The 16,420-nt window shown below is 43.1% G+C and overlaps 1 long non-coding RNA gene across 3 annotated transcripts; it reads right to left on the reverse strand.

Annotated features, from left to right (window-relative positions):
- Positions 1-3,671: 3,671 nt before the first annotated feature.
- LOC140904443 (uncharacterized) lies at positions 3,672-16,014 on the reverse strand. 3 transcript variants are annotated; one of them, XR_012156531.2, is made up of 10 exons: positions 15,465-16,014; positions 12,861-12,930; positions 10,462-10,668; positions 10,094-10,363; positions 9,895-9,962; positions 8,706-8,805; positions 8,481-8,590; positions 7,667-7,871; positions 7,334-7,440; positions 3,672-4,172 (listed from the first exon to the last, which is right to left on the reverse strand). It is a non-coding gene; the product is annotated as an uncharacterized LOC140904443 (long non-coding RNA). The 3 variants fall into 3 exon arrangements; XR_012156538.2 differs by lacking the exon at positions 10,462-10,668; XR_012156544.1 differs by lacking the exon at positions 7,667-7,871.
- Between the last annotated feature and the right edge of the window lie 406 nt (positions 16,015-16,420).

Below are 16,420 nucleotides of genomic sequence, written 5' to 3' on the forward strand. Positions count from 1 at the left end.
CGAGCCCAGAATCGGCGTTCCACTGCATGAACCTGCCCCATTAGCACCGTGATGTCCACATTGCCAGGGCCCGTGCTTTGAGAGAAGTCTGTGTCCATGTCCTCATCACTCTCGTCACCGCGCTGACGTCGCCTGCTTGCCTGGTTTCGCTTTGCCAGGTTCTGGTGCTGCATATACTGCTGGATAATGCGTGTGGTGTTTAATGTGCTCCTAATTGCCAAAGTGATCTGAGCGAGCTCCACGCTTGCCATGCTATGGCGTCTACACAGAAAAAAGGTGCAGAACGGTTGTCTGCCGTTGCCCTGATGGAGGGAGGGGCGACTGACGAACATGGCTTACAGGGTTGGCTTACAGGGAATTAAAATCAACAAAGGGGGTGGCTTTGCGAGAGACTGAATGGCCCCCTCAAGGATAGAACTCAAAACCTCAAGGATAGAGCTCAAAACTGGGTTTAGCAAGCCGCTGATTTCACAGAGGGAGGGAGGAGAAAATGAATACAAAACAAATCTGGTCTATTTCTTGTTTTGAGCCACTTCATCTATCTTTATACATCTTGCTGGCAGCAGACTGTGCAGTACGACTGCTAGCCATCGTTAACACCTGGGTGCTCGGCAGAAGACGGTGCAGTATGACTATTGGCCATCATCTTCTGCTAGCTGGAGATTAATAGACAGTGCGGGACTGAATTGCCACAAGACGAAACAAGGGAAATGACCTGGCTGAGTTACTCCCATGTTTGCCCATGCGCCTGGTTAAAAGAGCACCCAGGACTATGTCGATGACGGCTACCAGTCATATTGCACTGTCTGCTGCCAAAAGGCAATAAACTGCTGCTGTGTGGCAATGCAGTACCACGTCTGCCAGCACCCAGGAGACATACGGTGATGGTTAGCTGAGCGGGCTCCATACTTGCCGTGGTATGGCATCTGCACAGGTAACTCAAGAAAAAAGGCGCAAAACGATTGTCTGCCCTTGCTTTCACGGAGGGAGGGAGGGAACGGGGGCCTGACGATATGTACCCAGAACCACCTGCGACAATGTTTTAGCCCCACCAGGCACTGGGATTTCTACCCAAAATGCAAATGCGCGGCGGAGACTGCGGGAACTGTGAGATAGCCACCCAAAGTGCAATGCTCCGGAAGTCGACGGTTGCCTCGGTATTGTGGACACACTCCGCCGACTACATTCACTTAGAGCATTTGTGTGGGGACACACACAATCAACTGCATAAAAACGCTTTCTACAAAACCAACTTCTATAAATTCGACCTAATTTTGTAGTGTAGACATACTGCAAAAAGCAGGATCACTTGCCCGTGGATGGGGAGGTCATGAAACCCAAGGACAAAGGGTGAACTGAGGGACTGTTTCTGTTTGTTTTTATTCGCCTATGTTTGCACAGTAAACATAGAGTGGGTGTGACAGTGTGTGCTTGAAAGCCCGGGAGAAGCCTTGCCCTGTGATAAGGTAAATGGAAATTTCTGGGTGTTCAGCTCTTCTAAAAATCTGGCCACTTAGGAGACAAAATATAGATTCAGTGCCTAACTTTAGGTTCTTACTTTTGAAAACCTGGGCCTAAATATTTGGAAAGTACTAGGCAGGGAGATCTATTACCACCCTAGGATGCAGAGGGGGATCTGCTCACTGGGGGTCTCACAAGAAAAATTTTGGTGGCCTCAGAGTGTGGCTACCAACTCTTGCCGGTGGCTGCTCTGACAATTTTTCCTAAAATACATAATTAACTTTAGAAAAAACAAATAAATATGCATATATACATGTCCAAATCATTGTAATTTATTTATGTAGGGTTATTTTTGCAGATTCAATAATAAAAATAATGTATGGCTGTCTCTATTCTTTACTGGACCTGAATAGAATAGAAACAAAGAAGGTGCTTTTGTTATACCAATAAAATAAAAACCAGCAGAATCTTATGAAAGGGGAAAAGGCAAAATACCACATTTATTGTGAATACAGAAAGAATCATAGTAAGCAGTTAGTTATAGCTATAACATTCCATTCAATCTCATATTTAATCACACATTCATTCATACACACACAGACACACACAGAGGTTCTGCAAGGTTGTTATCATAGTTACCAGCCTTAGAGTTGCTCATGCCAAGCCACTGGCCAGGTGGCCTGGACATGAGGAGGTAGCAGGGCCTTGTCAGATGCACATCTGATGCTCCTGGAAGTTGGTTTGCAGAATCAGACCCCAAAGTTCTCACTTTCTAGAGTCCATTTTTATAGGAATTTCTTCCTACGCCAGTCTATGGAAATTGCTTCATCATGCTGTTGCTGAATCAATCAGCAGATGGCACATTCCTGACAGCTCCGTGCTGCCAGATGTTATCTTGTTCTTTGGTTCTCCCATTCTTGAGGCTGTTGGGTGGATTCCAGTCTGCCCTCCGGGGGTCCTCTGGTTATTTCCACTAGAGGCCTTCTTCAGCCGATGGACACTGGATTCTTAGGCTGGCACTTCCCTGATCATTCAGTTGTTATCCACACCAAGCATCCATCCACATACATCCTCTATTTTAATCACAATTGTTAACAAAACGAGATGAATACAACAAAAGGGCGGGGAGTCTCTGGGTGCTGTTTCTATTGTTACAGACTATTGCTTTGAGTCTCTCTCTGTGTGAGTAGTTGTTGTTATAAAGAATTGCTTTGAGAACAGACTGTCTTAGAATGTACTAACACAATTAGCAGCTTGCAAGTTTCACACATGGTGGGAGAGAAACAGTACCAAAAACCAAGAGACCTCTTAATTAGTAATACCCTGGAATTTAAACTATGGGGAATCAAACTCATTTGTGATTTTAATACAGAACTTCTTTAATATGATCCAACACTGCATGTTCTTGTCTTTTGTTGTTGTTGTTTCTTTTGCTTTTTTGGTTGCTTTTTTTTTCAGACTTGTTAGCTAGTAAGTGTGCTTCTCTGAAAAGTGATATTTGTATGTTTGTTAATATCACTTTTCATAGCAGCAGACTTGTTAGCTAGCTGGGAGGCAACGAAAAGTGATATTAACAAACATACAAATATCACTTTTCACAACAGACTTACGGCTTGTCAATACTACCGGCCAGATCGATGGGCAGCGATCAATCTAGCGGGGGTCGATTTATCGTGTCTAGTATAGACAGGATAAATCGACCCCTGATCGCTCTAGCATCAACTCTGGTACCCCATCTCAACAAGAAGTGCAATGGGAATCGACAGGAGAGCATTTCCCATTCACACACTGCAGTGAAGATACTGCGATAAGTAGATCTAAGTACATTGACTTCAGCTACATTATTCACAAAGCCCAAATCTCCACGGCCAAGGGACAGAGGCTACTGCCCACCATCCCAGGGGTGAAGCTGGAAGCCTGAGCCCCACTATCCCCAGGAAGGTGGGGAACTTATACCAGCTGACTGCTTCTCTGGTGTTTGTGGCTCCAGAAGAGGGGCCGCAGCTTTGCCCCCACCAGTCACTGCCAAGGAGGCTGTGGCTGCATAAAAAGCCTCTGGTGGCCGCATGCAACTATAGTGGCTGCATTTGAGAAAGATAGGGAATGTGGCCAGTCCTCATCCAGTTAATATGCTTGTAACTAACTGTAGCACATTCTAGCTGATGGTGTATGCTGCTCCTCTTCAAAGGCAGTTTAAGATCTTTGGGGTTAAGAGCTCTTGGCATCACCTTGGGCCTTCAGCTGATCACTAAATTCCAATAAATGCTCTTCCTATTGGTCATTATTACATAATTAGTGCATTTTGATAAATACAGTAACATTCTGCTTATGGTTGTCAGCCCCAGTGTACAGTACTGTATTTTTTCAGAGTTTATATGTGTAACTATGTTTGATGAAATATCAGCTTTCAGCCTACAATTGCTTACTTTTTTTCTTCCATTTTAAATATTTGCAACTGGTAAACAGCATGGACCATATTTTGCCTTTTGATACTTAGATACGTCTATTGATTTGAATAGGTTTTCTGTGGGTAGAATTTGGGCCTACGTGCTGATCTTTCGCAGTCTTAAATCTCCAGAATACTTTAATATAAAAAAGTCATGCACTTATTGTATCAGTTGGATAAGAACATAAGAACAGCCATACTGGGTCAGTCCAAAATTCCACCTAGCCCAGTATCCTGTCTTCTGACAGTGGCCAATGTCAGGTGCCTGAGAGAACAGAACAGAACGGGTAATCATCAAGTGATCCATTCCCAGCTTCTGGCAAACAGGCTAGGAACACCATCCCTGCCCATCCTGGCTAATAGCCATTGATGGACCTATCCTCCATGAATTTATCTAGTTCTTTTTTAACCCTATTATAGTCTTGACCTTCACAACATCCCCTGGCAAAGAGTTCCACAGGTTGACTGTGCATTGTGAGCGTACTTCCTTTTGTTTGTTTTAAACCTGCTGCTTATTAATTTCATTTGGTGACCCCTACTTCTTGTGTTATGAAAAGGAGTAAATAACACTTCTTTATTTACTTTCTCCAAAACAGTCATGATTTTATAGTCCTCTATCATACCCCCGTTAGTCGTTTCTTTTCCAACCTGAAAAGTCCCAGTCTTATTAATCTCTCCCTGTTCGGAAGCTGTTCCATACCCCTAATCATTTTTGTTGCCCTTTTCTGAACCTTTTCCAATTCCAGTATATCTTTTTTGAGATGGGGCGACCACATCTGCAGGCAGTATTCAAGATATGGGCATACCATGGATTTATACAGAGGCAATGTGATATTTTCTGTCTTATTATCTATTCCTTTCTTAATGATTCCCAACATTCTGTTCACTTTTTTGACTGCTGCTGCACACTGAGTGGATGTTTTCAGAGAACTATCCACAATGACTCCCAAGATGTCTTTCTTGAGTGGTAACAGCTAATTTAGACCCACCATTTTATATGTATAGTTGGGATTATGTTTTCCAATGTGCATTACCTTTCATTTATCAACACTGAATTTCATCTGCCATTTTGTTGCCCAGTCACCTAGTTTTGAGAGATTCTTTTGTAGCTCTTCGCAGTCTGCCTGGGACTTAACTATCTTGAGTAGTTGTGTCATCAGCAAATTTTGCCACCTCACTGTTTATCCTTTTTTCTCAGATCATTTATGAATATATTGAATAGGACTGGTACCAGTACATACCCTGAAGGACATCACTATTTACCTCTCTCCATTCTGAAAAATGGCCATTTATTCCTATCCTTTGTTTCCTATCTTTTAACCAGTTACCAATCCATGAGAGAACCTTCCCTCTTGTCCCCTGACATCCCAAAGCTCATGTAATCTTCCATGTCAGTATGTTACTCTGGATACTGGATACTGCTACTGGTTCTGAATTGGTGGTCTGCTAAGGAAAAACTATTTCAGCAATCAAGGCAGTGTTATCCACCATGAAGAAAACCACAAACTTCATTATAAGATTTAAAGGGGAAAAAGCCTTAACAGTTTCTAAATCTGGCAGATAATATTTGTATTTTGACAGACAAAAATTAACTGGACGCAGCTGGTATATAATCTTCTTGAAATGTTTAACGTACATACGGGTCATCCTGCCAATGCCTAAGTGTATGAAATGACCCCATAAGATGGCTATAAATTATTCGAGATGGCCCTTAAAATGGGGAGCTTTTATTGCCATGCATGTGTAATTATTTTCCATATGAATTATTAGTTTGTATTAAGACTTGTTTGGACCTCATTAGAATACAGTATACGGTATTGCTGGAAGCATATCATAGGCCTTAAGCCCAAATCTTGGTCCCCCCACAATGTCTGAGCAAGAGGCTTTTCTATTGGGGACAGAACTGGTGGGGGCAGAGAGCATTCTGGAGCAGTAGCCGTGCCTGTGCTTGTTATTATGTTGCATCTGGTCTGTGCCTACCCTTTAGTAAAGTGGGGTTGAAACCTACTTAAAAAGATGCTATACACATAACTGATTTGCTAAAGCACTCTTGCAATGGCAGATTATTCAATGCAAGAAGCAATCATGGCACCATTTAGTTCTTTATTTATGCCCTGAGTGATGGGTGTCATGGTACCTACATTTCATCTTTGATTTACTTGTTTTCAGTGACAGTTATAACCAACCTCTTCAGTTTCTGAGATCTGTACTTTTAAAATTGTCTACTAATCTGTGAACGATTATATTTATCAGTACACAAATGAGGTAGTTGCTAATATGAACTTTTCATTTATATCACCAGAAAGGTGTTACATGGATTACAGACAGTTAAATAGAAAATGTACGTGGTCTGGAATATGGAGATTGGGGGGAGAACAACTGTTATGACTGACTTTGCTTGGCCCCTGGTCCTGTGATTTGGCTGAGCTGTGTGCAGTGCAATTACTGAGATGACAGGGGCGAGAAGAAGGGGAGAATCACATTATGCCGTCTTTACTCTCCCATAAGTCCGAGGCAAGGCTGGATCCCAGCATAAAATAGCACAGCTTTCTGATTAATTTACTCCTGGATGCCAGTGATGCAGAGGGGCCATTCAGGCAGCCAGGACATACGGATAACCATGCCCACTTTATCCTGGAAATGCCCTGTGTCCTGGGAGAGGATTTGGTGCTATGGTAACTCTATGCCACTCAAGGACTTCCCTAAATAGGGGAAATCCTCATGGGACCGTGGCCACTGGCTTTATGATTTTGTGCCACTAATGCATCTCAAAGCAATTGGAGCAGGTTTGATGATCTGATCCTTGAAGATCAAATACATATATTAACTGTAGGAAATCCAGCTGTTGTGAAAGTAACTATCTCTACAAATGATGCTATTATTCTACTGTACATCAAACACCTTTCTGAAACAGATAGAAGTAATAGCATGACTTGGGGAATGAATTAAGAGTGAAAGTCAATGTGTTTTTGTACCAGGAAACAGGAAAATGTACATTTCTGTTCGTTTCCAAACTTCAGACAGAAGGGTATTTTTTAAAAAAGAAAAATCAAATACTACTATGTCCTTAGAAATTGTGCCTCTTTTTGATTAAATGGAATCTGTCTAGTCCGGTCTCTAGGTAGACAAGGACACTGATCAGGAAACTGCTACACAGTGTGGTAGCTGTGGTGCAGGAGCCAGGGAAAATAGGCCACCCCTTAAGGGAGCTGTAAAGTACTATTATTGTTTTTTATCATTTTTCTCTGTAATTAAGGACACTTTTTTTATTCCCACTGAAGTTGATGGGGGCTTTGCAGGAAATCTGCTTACGTTCTGCAGAAATTCACAGGAAGGAAATGGGGCGTTAGGAAAAGTTCATTCATCTCCTTGGTTGTTTTTTTTTATTTTGTACCTTCTATTAATTGTGGCATAGTAACAGCTTACCCTTGAAAACAAAGAATAATTTATCCATGCACTGGTTGGTTTGAGGGAAGTCACCAGATCAGGTTCAGGATACCATCCATTGATTTCTCCAACTCTTTGACTTCAGCCTAAAACTCAGAAAGAAATCCTCCTTCACACTCACACAGAGAACAGAATTCATGGGAGCCATTTTGGACTCCACCACAGCCAGGACCTACCTGCCCCAAGACAGACCCTTACAGAAACAACCATGCACCATGATAAGAACATGCCTGAGTCTGCTGCAGCATATGTGTCACATAAAAAGCCAGATGTCACCATCACTATATGCAGAGCTAGCTGAAGTCTGTGTACCTGCTAAACAAATACCATGTCGGCATGTCAGTGCAAGTTCCCTCTGAGGTTCTCTTGTCATTGAAATGGTGGAAGGATCCCAATCAAGAGTGCAGGGGTGTATCATTCTCCTAACCTTTTCCCAGCAAGAAGTTAGTGACGGATGCACCCTTCTTATGATGGGGGGCACATGCTTATGATGCCCCCAGGTGCAAGGTCTATGTATCTGCATCGAGAATTGACAGCACATAAGTGTATTAAATCTCACAGCAATACACTGAGCCTACATTGCATTTCTGCCAGACAAATCATGACTGACAACATAATGACCATGTTTTATATAAACAGACAGGGAGGAGTCCAGTCTCCTCCCTCCCCCACCTCCCATGCCAGGATGCAGTTCGATTCTGGAATTGGTGCATCAGCCAGTGAGTCTTCCCCCATAGTACTATACTCTCAGGGCTGCAAAATGTCCTAGCAGATCATTTAGGCCAGTGGCTCTCAAACTTTTGTACTGGTGACCCCTTTCACATAGCAAGCCTCTGAGTGCGACCCCCCTTATAAATTAAAAACACTTTTTTATATATTTAACACCATTATAAATGCTGGAGGCAAAGTGGGATTTGGGGTGGAGGTTGACAGCTCGCGACCCCCCATATAATAACCTTGTGACCCCCGAGGGGTCCTGACCCCCAGTTTGAGAACCCCTGATTTAGGCAGGCAATTCTCTATGGACTACAGGTGGGCAATCAAAGATTCCGTTATCCAAAACATCTTTCAGGAGTGAAATCAACCATCAATAGGCCTGTTTGCAAGAGACACTAACAAGAAATACCTCCAGTTCTGCCTGAGGGGAGGTTAAGCCCAGGATTCCTGTCAGATGCATTCCTCACTCCACAGTCTCCAGGGATGATGTACGTTTACTCTCCCATCACTCTCATCTGTCTTAAGAGATATAAGACAGGATTTGGTGACTATCATCATGATAACACCCACGTGGCCAAGACAGCTTGGTATCCAGATTTGATGGTTTTTTCAGGTTGCACTCTAGAACCCTTACCTCTTAATATCTCAGGACAATGAAAATATCCAGATCCAGTTTCCTTACATCTGACAGCATGGGCACTGGATGGATGACAGACATAGAAAGATCCTGCTCTCTGCACATCCAGAACAAAACAGAAAGGATTCCATCAGACTAGCACATGCTGCCAAGTGTAAGAGATTTCTTAGTTGGGCTGAGCAACACTGACTCCCAAATTCCACCTATTCTGTTTTTCTGCTGACGTGAAAATGCTCAGGACTGTCCATTAGCTCAGTTCAAGTTCACTTGTTAGCCAACTCAGAACATCACCCTCCCCCCTCGCCCCATCTGAGGCTACAGTTCCTCAACCACCACCTGACTGTGGCTAGGTTTCTAAAGTGTCTTACACGTTTTTTTGCCCCCAGTCAGGGAGCCCACCTCCTTCTTGGGACCAAATGTGGTCCTACTAGGTTTAATGGGACCCCCATTTGAGCCCAATAGCAGACTGCTCATTACTTATCCATTAAATTACAAGTACTCATGGCAGGCTTTCCATACACAGTATTCCATAAGGTCTGCAATGGATGGGGGTACCTTGGATTTATGTAGTGGCATTATGATATTTTCTGTTTTATTATCTCTCTCTTTCCCAATGATTTCTACCATTCTGTTAGCTTTTTTTGACTGCTGCTTCACATTGAGCAGTTGTTTCAGAGAACTATCCATACTAACTCGGATATCTTTCTTGATAACAGTTAACTTAGACTGTTGCGGTTCAATGACAAGACAGCACAGAGCTTTAAGCAAGCAAGCAAGCTGGTCTGCTAACAGGCTTCTGCCTGTCAGCTTTCCACCCTCTCCTTTATTCTTTTCTCTCCCCCCGTGCATTACATTCTCCAACAGATAAAAGGAATACACTGGCTTTGTTTAGCATTCTTATTTACCAATTTCTATCTACCGCATTCCTTGCTCTCGGGCCTTGAGCCCAGTCCTGGGAGGCTTCCCATGGTTCATGTCATCTGGGCGAGATTCCAAGGATCATGCCCTTGAGAAGAGCTGTGTGTGCACAGCTCCTGCACAACACTCCGGGTGTGCCCTGAATGTTGCCAAGCGCATGAACCCTGTATGAATCCTACATTAGACCCCATCATTTTGTATGTATAGTTGGGACTGTTTTCTAATGTGCATTACTTTGTATTTATCAACATTGAATTTCTGCACACACCTGCTCCAGTCTGGAAGCACTATTGGCCACAGCAGACATGCAGATATCCCTCTTCTCCTCAGAAGGACCTAGCAAAAAAAGAGGTTCCAAGGATTATAGGCATAGTCCTCCTGTTGCTTTGTCTCTGGGTCTGGGCCCTTCAAGACACCAAGGAACCACAAAATAGGGATTTTGACGGGCCAACTGAGGGTCGACATACCAGTGTCCAGACTCGAACCCCTTCACCCTCACAAGTCATCTGTTCCACTTTTGCAGTGCTTTGTTTGGGATTGCTTTGGACCAGTGGGTCTTGAGCACTGTGGAAATCGGATAGTATCCTGTTTGCTTCTACTCCTCCATCCCCAGCCTCTCCAGAGACCATTCTCATGAGAAATTCCTTATCCAGGAAGCTCAATTGCTCCTTCACTCAGGAGCCATAGAGGAGGTTCCATGTAGACTCAGAAGGAAAGTGTTTTATCCGTGATACTTCCTAATTCCAAAAGCAAAGGGAGACCTCAGATCAATTTTAGACCTGTGCCATTTCAACAAAATTCTTAAAAAGGATAACGTTTTGCATGATCACCCTACCTTTTATTATCCCTTCCCTGTATCCTGGTGACTGATATGCTGCCCTTGACTTTAAAAAGTCCTACTTTGATATGGCAATCAAGCTCACGTGAAATATCTTCAATTTCTGGTACATCAAAATCATCACTAGTTCATGGTACTATTTTTCAGGCTGTCATCAGCTCCCATGGTCTTTACAAAGGTCATGGCAGTAGTAGCTGCATTCGTCTGAAGATGAGAAGTGCACGTTTACCCCTACCTAAACAACTGACTTCTCAAAGGCCCGGCCAAATGGCTAGTGTAGAGCAATGCTGCCCTGATCCAGTCAACCTTCAATGCTCTGGGATTGTTAATCAATACAGAAAAATCTCTCCTCTCCCCAATCAAGAGGCTAGAGTTTATAGGGGCTGTACTGGATTCATCTCAAGACAGGGCCCTTCTTCCACACTCCAGGTTCCACATTGTGATGCTGGCATACCAGGCTCATGCCAAGGTCCATAGACCTCAGCTTAACACTGACAAATGCACAGCTGGAGCCAGTCTGGCTCTTATGTGCGTTAATACTGTTAAAATGTGTTTAGTGTCTTGACTTAATGGATTGCTTGTAAATTTGCTGCATGCATTAATCTCACGTATAATATTTTTTTTAAATGGAGAAGTGCCAACAAGCTGGCAACAGGCAACAGTGGATGTGCTACTGAAGCCTGGGGAATCCCCAGAGGATGCAGCCAGCTACTGCCCCATCTCTCTCCTCTCAACCACCAGCAAGGTCATGGAATGGATGCTGCTCCATCATCTGTCTGATATTATCAAAGACATTCTCACAGCAGAACAGACAGGATTTCATGTTGTGACCACGTAGCTTCACTTTCCAGCCACACTGAGGCAGGATTCCAACGTAAGTGAAAGACAACGATTGCCTTTGTTTACCTGTCCTCGGCATACGACACTGTCTAGAGACAGGGCCTCCTCCTCAAGGTCTCCCGTGTCATTCACTGCCAGTGAACAATCCACCTCTTGGCAGCAATTACCGGGGACTGCTGCTTTAAGGTACACCTTAATAGCCAAATCAGTCAACAAGATCTCTTAATTCAGGCATCCCACAGACCTCCTGTCCTGGCCCCGATACTTTTTAATCTATATACCACGATTATACCAGCGACGGAGTCAAAGAAATTCATGTATGCAGATGATATTGCCTTAGCTGTTCAGCATACAAGCCTTCATACCATCAGCTGCACCCTAACCCGAGATCTTAGCACAATGGCTGATTAGTTCCAAAGCTGGAAACTTAAGCCTAACCGGGAAAAAAACCATGGTAACCATAAAATAGCTAATACCATACTTGATGTGCAGTTCTGTGGCGAGAGCGTCAGCCACAAGGCTAACCCAAAGTATCTTCATCACACTGAACTGGAGTTTGACTTTTCGACAATACCTTGAGAACACCCATGATAAGGTCAGGTCTCCTGTCCCGCTTATTGGAAAACAGGCTGCAACATCATGGGGCTCCAGTCCACAGACCTTACAAACTGCAACAATTGGCTTGGTATATTCTGCAGCTGAATATTGTGCACCAGTGTGGTCTCACAGCAGTCACACTAAATTCCTTGACACTCAACTCAGTAACATTATGCGCATATTGTCAGGAATGCTTAAACCGACTCCAGTCAACTGGCTCCTGGTCCTATCGCACATCCAGCCTTCACAATTAGAAGAGCAACTCAGATATCTCGCTTTCTTAACCATGTCAATGCAAATGCAAGGATTTGAGTGCACGATGACCTGCAGAACCCACCAAACACAAGATAAAAATCTCGCAACCCTCTATGGAACCGTATGAAGACCCTTACACCCAACTTTGACATTGAGGCTGTCAGGGTTCCCTCCCCACTCTGAACTCTAGGGTACAGATGTGGGGACCCGCATGAAAGACCCTGTAAGCTTATTTCTACCAGCTTAGGTTAAAAGCTTCCCCAAGGAGCAAATTCTTCCTTGTCCTTGGAACGGTGTCGCCTCCACCACCAAGTGAGTTAGACCAATATTTAGGAAAATGACCACTTGGAGTTCCTGTTTCCCCCAAATATCCCCCCAAACCTCTTCAGCCCATTTCCTGGGGAGGCTTGAGAGTAAACAAGGTGAGCACAGACCAGACCCTTGGGTTTTTAGGACACTAAAAACCCCAATCAGATTTTTAAAAACAGAACTTTTATTATAAAGAAAAAAAAGTAAAAGAAACACCTCTGTAAAATCAGGATGGAAGATAATTTTACAGGGTAATAAGATTTAAAACACAGAGGATTACCCTCTGGACAAAACTTTAAAGTTAGAAAAAAACAGGAATAAACCTTCCTCTTAGCATAGGGAAAATTCACAAGCTAAAACAAAAGATACTCTAACATTTCCTTGCTATTACTTACTATTTTTCTGTAATTGTAGATGTATCATTCAGTAGGAGCTGGATTACTTGCTCGGTCTCTGTCTTTGTCTCTGGAAAGAACAACAAAAGCACAAAAATAAAACCCTTCCCCACAGATTTGAAAGTATCTTCTCTCCTTACTGGTCCTTTTGCTCAGGTGTCAACCAGGTTATCTGAGCTTCTTAACCCTTTACTAGTAAAGGAGGGATTTTATGCTACCCTTAGCAGTATGTTTATGACAAAGACTCAATGGAGAATCAGATGGAGTGTTTTGACCACTCGAAACAAACAGCCCTTCATTGACCCTATCAAGGAACCACTGCATTTTGATTCACATCAGAAAGACTGGTGCAGATTGAATCACATTCGGACATCTCATGGGAGATGTGGACAAACCCTCTTTAAATGGAAAATGAGGCAAACACCTGTATGCAACTGTAGTCACCAGGCACAAACAATGGATCATCTGATTCATCAGCTATCTGATTGTCTCCTTCATTCTTTAACCGGGGGTCTGAAGGACATTCACCAGCTCACTGCTGTAGCAATGTACTGGCTATCAAATCTAGATATAAATGTGCCGTCGTTGCTTCCTACCCAAGACATAAGAAAGAAGAAGATTTATAATATCTGTATTCCATGTTATAAGGTAATAGTTCATTGTTTGCTCTGTAACTGTAAATCATCAGTCAGGAGAGAAGAATTACCAAGTGTGAAATATGGTTTGACACAGATAGTGTTATCTCCTGCCCAACAAAAGAAGGCCCATCAACACCAGACAAGCCATCAGAGGACAAGAGACTTTGTTTTCCCCTTCCACTCCCCCATGAAGAGGGGAGGAATTCAGTTGGACATCTCAACAGCTGAACTTGCAACATGAAGCAGAAGAGGGGAAGAAATAAAAGGCCTTAACAAGGAGAAACAATCTTTTATGCTGCATGGACTCTGAGGGGCAAGGATTACTAAGCATAAGGAAAAGATTGCAAGGGTTTGGCCTGGGTTAGCCCTAAAGGATATATAGAGTTTGTTTATAGAAGCTTGGATTACCTTTTCAGACTTAAGACTGGAACTGAGTTATGTGTGTACATACACTTACTTGCTTTAACCTTGTAAATAATAACTCTCATTTCCTTTTCCTAGTTAAACTATCTAAAGATTTATTATTATAGGATTGGCTTCAAGCATTGTCTTTGGTGTGAGATCTATGGAGCAACTGACCTGGAGTAAGTGACTGGTTCTTTGGGACTGGGAGTAACCTGAATATAGTTGTGATTTTTGGTGTAAGGGGCCATGTATCATAAAGGCAAGTTTGCCTAGGTGGCAAGATAGATCAGAGTATCCAAGGAGAGTGGCTGTGACTCCATGTAGGTTGTTACAGTGCTTGAGGAATTTACAGTTGATACTTGGTTGGTGAAATCTAACTATAGAACTCTCAGCCAATTCAGGGTCTGTGCCTTGCTTATTAAGTCTGCCCTGAGGTTGGTACTCATGCTTTTGAGCCACTGTAGGACAGCTTGACGTGGGCAATTCAATTAATTATTATAGATTGGAAGGCTCACCCAATCACAACGGAACACAACAGTTTGAGGTTTATGAGTCACATGGCCTCTTGCACCTATGTGATTAAAAACCCCAGACTGCACCTCAGAACTCTGCAGGGCTGACTGGCATCAGTTACTCCCAGTAGTAAGAGTGCCCTCCCATGTCTTCACCTCCCTAAATGGTGGACAGCTCCAGCCAGGTATGTGTAAGCATTCTTGTTTGCCCACCCACTACTGACTCTCATGCTAGTGACAGATGCTTCAGCTCTGGGATGGGGAGCCCACCTGGGTTCTCTACAAATGCAGGTCTGTGGTCCTCAGAGGTCTTTCATATCAATGTCAGAGAACTGAAAGCAGTTAGACTGGTGTGCCAAGTATTTCTACTGCGATGAGAAGAAACAGCCAGCTAGTCCTCACAGACAACATGATGGCAGTGTTTTACCTCACCAAGCAGGGGGAAGTCTGCTCTTTCTTCACTTTTTCAAGAAGCGACTCTGTTCTGGAAACTCTGTATTGCTAACTCAATAGATCTAAAAGTATCTTAGCTGCCAGGTGTATGGAATGACCAGTAGACCATGTGAGCAGATAATTTCCAAATCACCATATATGGGGTCTTCCAAGGTGGTGGTGGTGTTTCTCAAGTGGACCCACTTGCAATAAAGTCCAATAAAGTATCAGCAGTTCTGCTCCCTGCAGGGTGACAGCCCAGATTCCATAACATACATTTCTACTGATGTGATCAGGCAGGCTCCTCTGCTTTTTCACCAATCCCATTTATTTACAAGGTATTGCAAAAGATGAGACAGGACCAAGCCAGAGTCATACTTATAGCCCAAGCAAGGGCCCATCAGCACTGGATCTCCACTCTCCTATCAATGATGGTGAAACCTCCAATTTAACTTTCACTGGATTTAGCCCTAATCTCCTACAATCATAGTCACCTATTCTACCCTTCACTTAACTACATGGATATTCCATGGCTAGAAACTAGAGAGCAGCTTTGCTTGAAAGACATTCAAGAAGTCCAGCTAAACTGTAGAAAGCCTTCTATGAAAGCTACTTACATTACTAAATGGAGGTGTTTCTTCATCTGGTCATCTTGCCAATATGGAGTATCACCAACCAGTTCTTCATATTTTGCACAACTTATTAAACCTGAAACACTTTACAGTTAGTTCCATCAAAGTACATCTGGCTACTATTTCAGTGTTCCATCCTAAATTGGACAATCACTGTTTTCTCCAGTGACATGTCCACAAGGTTTTTAAAGGGCTCAGTCAAATTATACCTTCAAGTGCAAGATCCCCATGGATCTAAACTTAGTATTGCCAAGACTTATGGGTCCCCTATTTGAACCGTTGGCTACCTGCTTGTGCATCTATCAGTGAAAGTGACATTTTCAGCATCCATTACCTCAGCCAGAAAAGTCACGGAGCATTAATGTGAGCATTAATGTTGGGACCTCCATGTGCAATCTTCTTTAAGGACAAGGTTTACCTGTGTCCCCATCTGTAGTTCATCCCAAAGTTTCTCACAAAACTGGGTGACTGGGGAACAAAATGGCAGATGAAATTCAATGTTGATAAATGAAAGGTAATGCACTTTGGAAAACACAATCCCAACTATACATATAAAATGATGGGGTCTAAATTAGCTGTTACCACTCAAAAAAGACATCTTAGGAGTCATTGTGGATAGTTCTCTGAAAACATCCACTCAGTGTGCAGCAGCAGTCAAAAAAGCGAACAGAATGTTGGGAATCATTAAGACAGGGATAGATAATAAGACAGAAAATATCACATTGCCTCTATATAAATCCATGGTATGCCCATATCTTGAATACTGCCTGCAGATGTGGTCGCCCCATCTCAGAAAAGATATATTGAAATTGGAAAAGGTTCAGAAAAGGGCAACAAAAATTATTAGGGGTGTGGGACGGCTTCCGAACAGGGAGAGATTAATAAGACTGGGACTTTTCAGCTTGGAAAAGAAACGACTAAGGGGGGATATGATAGCGGTC

Source organism: Lepidochelys kempii, chromosome 1 (genome assembly GCF_965140285.1).
Source record: "Lepidochelys kempii isolate rLepKem1 chromosome 1, rLepKem1.hap1, whole genome shotgun sequence".
Classification (NCBI taxonomy): Eukaryota; Metazoa; Chordata; order Testudines; family Cheloniidae; genus Lepidochelys; species Lepidochelys kempii.